Here is an 11,279-nt window from a genome sequence, read left to right on the forward strand (position 1 = left end):
AGGGTAGTGTAGGCTATTTTGCATAAGTTTTGTTTTTTAAACATTTATTTATTTATTTATTTATTTTCTAATTTTTTTAGATTTTATATTTTAGTGTAGAACTGAAAAGGACCCAGGTGGCCAGGACATTAATTACCATTAATTTGCCTAATTATGCTCAGCACATAGCCACAAAACACACTTTTTAAAAAGCCAGTGGTCTCTGACATGTGATATACATCAGTCTGTTGTCTGTTTTCTGACACCCTTATGGAAATGAACTGGAAGCACTAATGATAAAAAGCTTTAGTGGTTGTAGCAATTGGAGTACATGCAAAAAAATGTGTGGGGTGAGGCACCTTTATGTTTTGGAAAAGCCAGCATGAAACAAGGTCATGGAGATGTTTAATAAAGATCTGAGTAGTAAATGAAAACCATTTACATCCCCTATCAGCAATTTTAAAAGCCTCTAATTGAGGAGAATAAGCCTGATACCTGTTTATAATGCTTTTGGCAGCAAAGTGGTCTGTCCTTGTCTTTAGGATGACCTGCACTGGGGTTGCTTAAAGCATTTTTTGTTTGTTTGTTTTGGCTGTGGCAGAGCTAGGATTTTGTGTGGAAGGATTATTAATCAGCTCCGAGATTTGTTCAACATGTTTAATAGATGAAAAGGCACAAAACTCTTTTTCTTCCAGAATGACATCGTGGTAGATTGATAGCCAGTTGAAAAATACCATGATTTTGGAATATAGGATGGGGAACCATGTATTTGTGGTGCTATTGTTTACTTGCTATATTCTGAGCTGCTTCAGAGTCTCTCTGAAAATGAGGATAACATCTAAGGTATGCTGTAGAGACAAATAGCTGTTACAGTTGAAGTATCAATTAAGGGTGCAACAAGTTCTGTCTCTTGCAGGCATTTCAGTGGGTGTCAATGAAATGATACCTACCTACATGGAATTTAGTCCTGAAAAGTGTGTTCTCTCCCTGTTCCCCAATATATAAGTATATCTTTTTGCTTTAACAGTAATTGTGAATGTATCATGTTCTATTTCATTAAAACTACTCCTAAGTTTGTTGCAGACATAAGATGGAGAAATAAACAATGAGACCATGGTACTGGTTCGATATCGTGATTGAATTGATCCTGTATTTTAGGATGGGTGAGCAGCTGTCCCACCGTGGTTGTAGCACTGCTGTGCTGTCAGCTGGCCTGAGATCACTTAGCTTGTGCCACAGCAGCCAGCAGCTGACAAAGGCTTATCTCAAATAGTTTCATGACAGTACATGACAGTGCTTATGGATGTTTTGCAATAGTGGCTGGCAGCAAATCGTGCAAGCAAGGTGCAAGAACTCTGCCAGGATGGTTTGTCATACCTTTCTTGCTTGCCTCTCCTTACACAGCTACACTGAAGTTCCCATGCTGTCCCCAGGTAAGTGAGATGTAGATTGACTGGCAGAGTCAGATTAAGGAATATTCCCTTTAGGAAGTCATCTAATTTGCCTTAGTGATTTGATTTTTTTCCCTCCTCCTTTCCTCCTGATTATATAAATATTGACTAGACTTTTTTCATGTCTGTAATCAGCAATAAATTGTATTTCTTCTTACAGATCCTTTGAAAATTTATGGGCTTTTTGAAATTTTAGATATGTTCATTGAAATGTGTCCCTAATGTCATAGATACTGCAGATAATTGATTTGAACTTATCTCCCTTCTGAATTTAAAGTAATTGTGAGCTGTTATTAAAGTTTTTGTAATCACTTTTGGAAATCTGGCAGTATTTTTCTAGTTTAAAATAGAAGTCTGCAGTATTATAGCTTTTTTCTTTCTCACATTCCACAATAATATTCTTCAGTCTGTCAACAAACCTTGTGCTTTGCCTCTACTCACAAATATAAAATTCATCTTCTTTCTTCTTCTATTACCATCAAGGCCAAGTTTCCATTCAACTTTCAGAGGAAAGTGGATTGGATGCCCACTCTTTGAAGGGTGTTTTTATGCATCACAAAGTCATTGAAGTCGGAGTTTTATCATGTAAATAGATAGGATGTGGTGAATTGTTGCTCTTAGTCAAGATAGAAATGGTGAAGTGCTAACCTACTGCTTTGTCAACATCCATTCAGTGTTGTGGGTGAAAATTACTTTGCTTGTTTGGGTCTTTAGTCTGGGAAGATAATAAAGAAGAGTGCACATGTTGTCTGTGACATCAGTGTTTTCTGCTATGCATAAATTATGTGGACTAAGTAATGCTGACATGTTTCTCTTTTTGTAGTAATTTCAGCCTTTAAGCTCATTCTCAAATTAAAAAATCAGCATTTTAAACAGCAGCTTGCATGGTGTGCATTTGTGCTGTCTAATCTTCTGAAAGAATCATGTTTGCTTTTATACTTCATGAGTATGAGTAAAATTCCATGACCTGACTGGTAGTGAGAAGCTGTTGCAACATCATTGAATTGCTTGTTTTACTTTTAAACTTCCAACTTTTTGGTTTTTTGTATTTTTATATTTTTGAGGTTTCTTTTAACCTGAGACAATATCCATCATCCTGATAATTTAAATGGCATAAATCTGAACCTAGGTTTTATAATTAATGTTGCATGTATTGACTTCTTTTTGCCTATTAAAAAGTGAAATACGGTCTATAGTTTTATAAAAAAATATATAGCAAAGAAGCAGCTTGTGAGAATATAATGATAGTGTTGGAATTTTCCTAGTGGATTTGGACCAATGACAGATATGAGTCCAACATAATTTGCTGCCTCAATTATACAAGATAATTGTTTCTCATTTCATAGCATTTTTTTTTCCATTAAACTATCATTTTAGACATATCAGACAGTCAGGTTGTAATCTTTAATGTAAGTTCCAGTTCATTTGATTGGAAAGCCATAGTTCTGAAAAGCTCCAGTGATAAAGGTTAGTGCAGTACTTCACTAGTTTGCCCCCATTCTGTCAGTTTACTCAGGACCAAAATTTGTCCAATTGCCTGAACGATGTACATAGGCTGACTCCAAAGCTAAGTGATGGCAGGAATGACCAAGAAGGGAATTCAGCTTGTTGTCTTACCATCGTTGTACCTGGTAGTTAAATCAGGAATAAGTGCATTTAACTATCTCCTATAAAAACAATATACTTGAAATGAATTAACAGTGGCTGCTGAGAATCACAGCAAGATTTGTACCATCATCTTCAGCGTGCGTGAACCACAAGGTATAAAAAATAGAAGCAATTTGGGTTAATTGTGTTAACTGTGGTTTTGAAAAATACCTTTTCCTGGGTAACTTTAACTTTACACAGTTACCAAAAAAACTACTTGATTTAATGATGATGTTAATGGATATGCTTCCTATATATTATTGAACTGTCTTTGTAATATCTTGTCATGGCAAAAATTAGAGAATATAAGAACATGTAAATAAAAAGTACTCAGTAACGGCAGGATGTTGTACAACATTTATGGTTCTTATTTGCAAGCTTGCATCTTCTTGGAAGCAGCTGAACTTTGGTAGAGTTCTGATGTCTCACAATGGCCCTGAATGTCACTGGTGGTATCAGCAGATAATAAACCATAGTGCATTCTCTTGGGTTAGGGCTAAAAGCAAATCTGTAACTGGGTACAAGTTCAGAGAGATGATAAATCTCCATAACCACACAAATTGTGTAAATACAGAAATACACTGCAAAATAAATAGAGAGGTGTCTGGTATCTTTGTGTTCTGGAAGAAACTGTGATCCATTGGTAGAGATCTGCTAGAAAAGCAAACTGAAAGAGCTGGAGCATCCACAGCAGTAAGAGGTTTTTGACCATGAAGTAGCCTATTGTTTGGGAGAAGAGTAAGTATATACACATCTACTTTCCAAGCATGATGCTGCCAGCTGTATTTCTTTGAAGTTTTTATCTTCAAATCACGGAATTGCACTACAGATAACAGAATAAATAAAATTTATGCTGGCAATCCTGTCCATGATATAAGCAAACTGACCAGCCCAGTTTAGTAGATTCAAAATTGTACAACATCTAGGAACTTGTTTTACTACAATCTAATTGTTGTAGATTCACAAGAAATTACATTTGCAAATTTAATTTTCTGTTCATTCAATTTCTAGATGAGATGGATGAGAGGGCTGTGAAGACTCATAAGAAAGGCACGGAAAGAGAAAAACAAGCTCTGCTTATAAGGGAATGTGGTGTTTTCCAGTTAGGTCTGAAACAACATTTAAGCACTATTGGTTTTTATCAGAGTATCTCTTGGTGTTTTTTGGGGGCAAGCATACAGGCATTTATAAAATTTAAGTGAATGTGCCTAAGTATGAGAAATGGAGATTATGAGAGGCTGGTGAGTTTCTACTCATTTGTGTTGTTCATCATATTCTATATTAATTGTTTTGCTAGGATTAGCCTGTACACATTGGGGAAGTGGGAAGTTGTGAATGTGCATCACTATGTGGTTTTAATCACGCTGATACCCCTTTGACTGTAGTTCTGTTTTCAGTGTACAGTTTGAGGAGATTTCTCTGGACTCCAATTTTGCATTTCTGTGGTGGAGGGGAGGAATGGTGCATAGGCAAAAATAAGATGAAGCTTGTTGCATGCAGCTTGTTGGATCAAACAAGCACATAATAGCAGTAATTTGTATTTATCTGCTGCCTTCTCCTGAACTGCTTTACTCCAAATTCTCACAGTCAGCTTTCCCAGATGTGAAGATAGGAGTGTGTTACATACTGTCATTCAATGGCAATTGATATTTACTTGATCTAGGATTAAGTAGGGGATGCTTGATTGTCTGATGATAATTCTGTAATTAGTATTCTTAGTGATTAGAAGTCTCATTGGGTCTCATGAAATGATTTTTTACATGTAGCAATATGAATTAAGGTGTGTGTTTGGCAAGTTTTCTCCTGGCGTCTCATCTTTCCAGTGGGGAGCTGTTAGTTGTCTAAGTTCTTTATGGCAGAAAGAGAACTCTTTTAGACCAACAAAATTCGCTTACTTGTTACGGTGCAAAAGAGCAAGAGAGAAGCAAACTACTAGCAAAAGAGAAGCTCTGCGTCCCACTTTTTTAGAATGAAAATTGCACAGAGAATTTGGAGGACCTTCAAGAGGGAGGGCAGGTGACTATTCTTGCTCGTGAAAGCAAATGATGTTGAATAAATACAGGTAATGATCAATTGTGGAATTTAGAACAGTGAGGCAAAGTGACTTTGATCTATATTTCCAAGTAAAGCTGAGTTCTCCGGAAAAAAAATACTGTAAAAGATCTGGCCACGGGATCCCACACTGTTCACCTGGCCTTTTTGAAAACTAATTAGCTTTTTTTAAATAGTCAGTTTTGCTTTCCTTTCACTAACACTGATTTTATAACTGGGTCTATGTGAAAGAAAATCAAGAGATTTTATATTCAGAATGCCTGAAAGATTTTTAAGGCTGAAAGATAATTTTGCATAGTGATGGTGATCTACTTTTGTGGTCCAGATTGCAGATTTGTATGGGGATCATATGCTGTTTGATTATGCTGTCTGACCCTGTGACCTTGTGTTTAGCCTTGTGTGTTGAGATTTGAGTAGATTGAGAGTCCCATCATTAATTTAATGGAATTTGGGACAAGATGTCAATGTACTCATTGCTTCTTAAGAGCAAACAGGGAACAAAGCTTGAATTTTTCCCACACTGATTTGTTGCCAGAAGCTGCCTGCATCTGCTCACATGTCATTCTGTCTTGGTTAATCAATCTGCCTCCACATATCCATCTTAGCTCTTCAGTGTTCTGTGAGATGTTATGTTGGAATTATGATCAGCACAATGTATGTTCAGTGTGAAAAGTACACCATGGAATGATAACACTGGCAGCATTGCACATGCTGTTTTGCTATAGGTTAGGAAGAATTAATTAGCACTGCTATTATTAAAGTGTTATTAATTAATGTTGCATTGTAGTCATATGCTGTAAAAAGTTTTCAATAATCTGTTCAATAAGCTGTTTCACATATGTAACAGACATATGTTGTTATGCAAAAGAAAGGTAACTGAAATCAAGATTATCTGGGGTTTTATTAATGTAGATGCATTTTCTAGGAAAAATGAAACCGGAGTCTCGTAGATCACACAAGACTTCTGTATGCGTAGGTTCTACAGAAGGGGACATGAGAGTCTATGATCTTTGAAACCCTGAGAGAAGACCTTTAATGAAGCTTGACTTTATGCCAGAATACTCTGAAATCAGTTTGAAAATATCATTGATGTGTTTATTATAAGTTAAGGCGCTCAGCATCGTAAAGGAAAGCATCGTAGAGTACTTTGGAAGTTAGGATGAAAACTACTTTAGAAGTATTTCCCATGAAAACACTCTTGCTCTTTGATGCTTCCATATGGCTGTGGCAAATGTTTCTGCTCCTTTATTTAAACTGGCAAGGAACCTGTAATTAAAGTATAGAAAGATGCACTGGGAGAAAAAAATAGTGTTTTTACTTTGAGAATTCAGCTGGATTTCCTAGCTATAGGGATATTTTTATTTGTAGAAAAGTCAGACATGCTTGGAAATGCAGAAGGCTGCTTTGATGCTCTCTTAAGACATCTGTCCTTGATTAGCTGCTTGAACCAGTGATGTTGTGTGTTTGTGCCTTGTTGCCAGGGAAGCCATCATTGATAGCTTCTTTTGAGAAAGGAAAAGCAGCAGATGAAAATGTACTCATTTGCTGCTTCATTCTGAAGCTGAAACATTCCTCAAATTAACTCTTGCACATTGCAGTTTTTGAGGGCTTTGTGGTTCTGTGACTGAATAAATGGGAAATAAGTTTGAAGGTTTATCTGCAAAAGCATAAGAGATAGAAAGTGCACTGTAAATTAAAAATGTTTAGCTACGGTTCATCCATTCCTAACTATCATGTGATTTAAAAGATATCCTTTAAACAGCATTTGTGCAGTTATTTGTATTAATGGACTTCACTCAGGAACACTTACTTCAGATGTATTCCTAGTAGTTGGTGAGTTAAAAGAAGCAATTACCTTTTATATCTTCCAATGTGAGACAGATTCCTTGTGTGATGTCTAATAGTTTAAGCTTCAACATCTGTTGCCAACAGCCTACCTGTCTAACCTAAATAACTTCTGGATTGCACCAAAATACTTTGAATAAAATTCTTTTAATAAATAAGTGCTTTTGGGGATTTCTGAAACTCCCTCAGTTATGAGGAACTGTCAGTACCTGAACTGAAAAAGATTGTTAGATTTAAATGCAAATAAGAATCTTTATTTTTTACTCATTTCCAAGCAAATGGCAAATTTAATTTTTGATAAGTCAGTGACAGTGAAATAAATAATTAAGTCTTTTGAAGTACTTTTGATAGTTTTCCAGCAGTTGTGTCTTACACACATGTAGAGCCAAGGCTAGGATGACAATACTGAGATTCTTTGACTGGTGCATTTATTACAGAGGAATTCATACGGACTTTAAATCACAATGTTGTTTTTTTTTTTCCTAACTGAAATGCACCATCTTCTTCACAGAAAAGGAGGAGAGCCATTGTAATGCTTTAAACTTCATGAACAGCTTTAGTATTGCTGTTCTTTTAGGAAAGGTCTGTCTTTCTCTTTGCATCTGAATGACTTTCTCATTGGTCTTTTGGAATAGACCTGGTAATTCCACACTTGCAGAGCTGCATCCTGTGGAAATTTCTGGCTGCAGGAAAGCATTGTTGCTAGCAGAACATGTCGGTAGGCAGGGGCATCTCCTACAGGTGAGGGAGATTGAAGAGAGCAGAAGAGGCAATCCAAAGGTCATTTGAACATGGGGTTTTTAAGATGATGCAAAATAAAAGAAAGACGTCATTTCACTGCAGTGTTTATTTTCTCTTCTTGCAGTGTTAATGGATTGACAGAAAATCCATAATGTAAACAATATTAGTGTTATTTGTAACAGCTGTCTACATTTTGAATAATGCTACTCTATGTGTGTCAAGAAACCAGTGCATGGAGATAAAACAAGAATATTAGAAATAATCAATTTATTTTAAGCATGATTTGCTTTCACCTGCTGCTTTTGTGAAGACAGTAGTTGTATTCACACATGATATGATGTAGAAATTTTCAGCAAAATCCCTCATGAATTTTATGGTTGCAGTGGAGTTATTTCTGCCCTTTAAAAGTATGTTACAGATGTGATGTAAGATTAACGGGACTCTTTTTTATTATAATTTAGAAAGTGTAATTGCCTTTGGTGGAAGCTGAGCTAGAAAACAGGAAATGCTGATCATGTGTGACATGATCTGGGATGGAATTGCTCGAGTTTTTATTCCTTTTGGCATTTATCTGAAATTTCTTTTTTTAAGCATTAGAAAACACTGGGAAAAATAATCTCAATGCATCTTTATTGTAACTGGTATTTCTGTGTAGGCTCAGCTTTGTTAGGAAAACTAGCTGTGACTGCTGGATAATTATAGGGTTGGGATTGCCCTGGGAAAGCCAGATGCAGTAGGTTACTGTGCATGAATTAAAAGCTGCCAGACTTTTTGGCTTTCTTGAAAGGGATGTTGTTGTTGATAGTGGTTTTTTTGTTTTTGACTAAACACAATCCATTTTGATAGATTAGTTTTCAAACTCATTTGTCTCTATTAAAAAGGGGCTACATCAAGCTTTTGCAGGCCAATTTGGACTGTTTAGAATAACATGACTGGTGTTTAAATGTGGTCTTCAGAAACAGCTTTGTTAACAGAGACTCTGTTCCTGTTCTCTTACTAAACAGTTTGAAAAGGGTAGAACTAGTTCACATCAAAGCTCTGGTTTGTCTAACAGCCTGTTACCGTCAAATAAATTAAGTTGAACTAGGTCAGTATATTGTGATCTAATCATATTAAATGCAATTATTGGCTTCTTTTTTAAAAAATACTGTTATAATTTAAAAGATTGGTGTTTCCTGAACCTTGAACCAGAAAAAATAAGCTGTTGTATGTTTGACTCAAACCCCTTTTTTTCCTTTCTATTTAAATACAGAAAATAGTAACTGTTCTCAAGGTGAGAGTAGAAAACCAAGAAATTGCTTGACCTGCCTAGAGAAAAGAAGCAAGAAAGGCAGAAGGAAGGGTTGGGAGGCCTTCTCCTATTCTCCCACTTAGCTTCAGGTAGGGAGATATCAGATCAATGAAAAAAGGGCCAGTGTTCCAGTTGCATTTTATGTAGCATTTCGTAGTAAACAAGCTTTGCATCTGATGGCAAATGGTTTTAATGAAGCCCTTTAAAAAAGGATTCAAACACCTAGTGTTTTAAATTTCGAGATTTTCGCTGGTTTTGTTGCTATACCGAGCAGACAGAGAGATTTATGAGATTCTGATCTCTGTTCTATGATGCTATAGAACATTTTTACTAATTTAAAAATATTTTGGATTCGCATGGTACAGAATAAATGGCAACTAATTCTTGTGGCTGAGCCCTGACCTTCACGTTCCCTGTTGTAGAAAAGAAGATACAGGAAAAGCCGGAGGGGAGTGGGGGGAGGGAGAGAGAAGGAGTAGAAAAGGACAAGTAAAGGTTTTCATTTAATGATTTTTATTTATTTTTGGTCCATATGCATTGGATCCAAGATACTGGGTAGCTACAGACAAGTTTTGAGTTGGCAGGTTTGCCTTGACAGCTGTTACCTTGGACTTTGCAATATTCTCCCTCATCAGTGGTACCATCTGGCTGCTCTGACATGATATTTCTACTTCATCAGTCTTTGGTAAGTTGGGTGGAGCTGCGGGAGCCATTTCATCCTGTGTTTCTAATGCTGTGTTCCTGTAGTAGTGTTATCTGTAAGAAGTCAGAGATCAAAAGCTAAGGCCTGAGGGGAGAAGGTAACATCAGATTTGTCATGTCTTACACTGGTGTGACTGCTGGTCTGCTGATTTGAAAAAAAAAAAAGTCACTGTCAGTTTTAAAATGAATACAGCCTTTGGCTCAGGAAATTCCTAAAGCAGAGGTTGGTGGGTACTGGAATGGATATATTGGTGGAAAGATCCCTCTCTCTCTGTATATTTACTACCCATTTTCACAAAGAATCTGGTGTGGGCTGGTCAGGAACTTGTTGTTGTGCTTGCACATCCACATTTGTTTAGACCTGGAATTGCTGTCCTTAAATGATGATTTGTCAATCCTTTTTATCAAAAGTAACCTGATGATCTGTGAGCCTACTGCTGGAATTCCCCGTGTCAACTCACATTCATAAAAATAAGAATTAAACCTCCCTAACAGAGGAAAATTAAATCTTACATGTTTCAAATGCTTAGAAATCTTTAAAATAGATAATGGTATTAGACAGGATGGATATAAAATGGTGTATGAAATTGTAGCAATCCCTGTGAATCTTAAAACTTATAATGCACACTGCTAATTTTTGTATGTTTCTTTGCTCTCTCCATACCATGTGAAAATCGTTTAACTGGTGTAAATTCACATAGCTTTGCTGATTGCAGTGGAGAGCACTGGGAACTGCAGCTCTATACTTTCCAGAAACAAACTATAATGGTTGTTAGCACGGAGGCAATAACGATTAATAACGTGGATTTTATGGTCAATAGGTGGAAATGATCTGCATTTGATTTTTATGTGGAAAAGTGAACAAAATAAATTACTTTTTTCCTTTCACAGGAATCATGTACATGCCTGCTACATAAAGCAGGTCTTTAGATGAGAATATAGAGGTGTTGGTTAAAATATTAGCGGTTATATTTATAAACAAGTGAACAATACATAACACCAGTCTGTACTTTTGCTGTTCTTTTTTAGTGTATTTAATATAAAAATGTGTTGTGGGAGTTTGTTTGTTTGGTTGTTTTAGTTATTTTTAATATTTGCTTTATTTTAATTCCACAATATCTTTTTCTTACGATAAAGGTGATCAATCAATAATTAAAATAAAAGGTTCAGCATGCATCAGTTATTTTTCACTTTGCCCTGATGATAATGTCACTTTCAAATACAGAATATTCTTAATAAAGACAATATATGGGTGAAAATCAAATCTTACCAAATGAGTCTTACCTGATTTAGTCTGTAGAAAAGGTGGCACAAGGGGGATCTGAGAGGCATGTCAATCTCTTCCAAGTAACAAGCAGTAGGACAAGAGGAAACAGCCTCATGTGAAGAAAGGGTTAGGTTGTATATTAAGAATTTTCTTTTCATGGAAGGAGTTGTTAAGCATTAGAACAGGCTGCCTGGTGCTGGAGTCCTCATCCCTGGAGGTGTTCAAACTATGTGTAAATGTGGCACTTAGGGACTTGGCAGTGCTAGGTTTATGGCTGGACTTGATTTTCAATGTCTTTTCCAGC

General features: G+C 36.2%; 1 protein-coding gene across 4 annotated transcripts in view; it reads left to right on the plus strand.

Moving 5' to 3' along the window:
- The window catches only part of SMYD3 (SET and MYND domain containing 3), a 386,960-nt gene that overhangs the window by 64,465 nt on the left and 311,216 nt on the right, over positions 1-11,279 (plus strand). The window contains exon 1 of one of the 4 annotated variants that reach the window (XM_038132703.1): positions 1,793-9,095. The exons of 2 other annotated variants lie outside the window; for them this stretch is intronic. The gene's annotated coding sequence lies outside the window, so the exon portion shown is untranslated. Of the gene's footprint in view, positions 1-1,792; positions 9,096-11,279 lie in introns of those variants that run through there. One more of the 4 variants, XM_038132705.1, reaches the window with a different exon arrangement.

The sequence above is a fragment of the Motacilla alba genome, chromosome 3, assembly GCF_015832195.1.
Source record: "Motacilla alba alba isolate MOTALB_02 chromosome 3, Motacilla_alba_V1.0_pri, whole genome shotgun sequence".
NCBI classification, from domain to species: domain Eukaryota; kingdom Metazoa; phylum Chordata; class Aves; order Passeriformes; family Motacillidae; genus Motacilla; species Motacilla alba.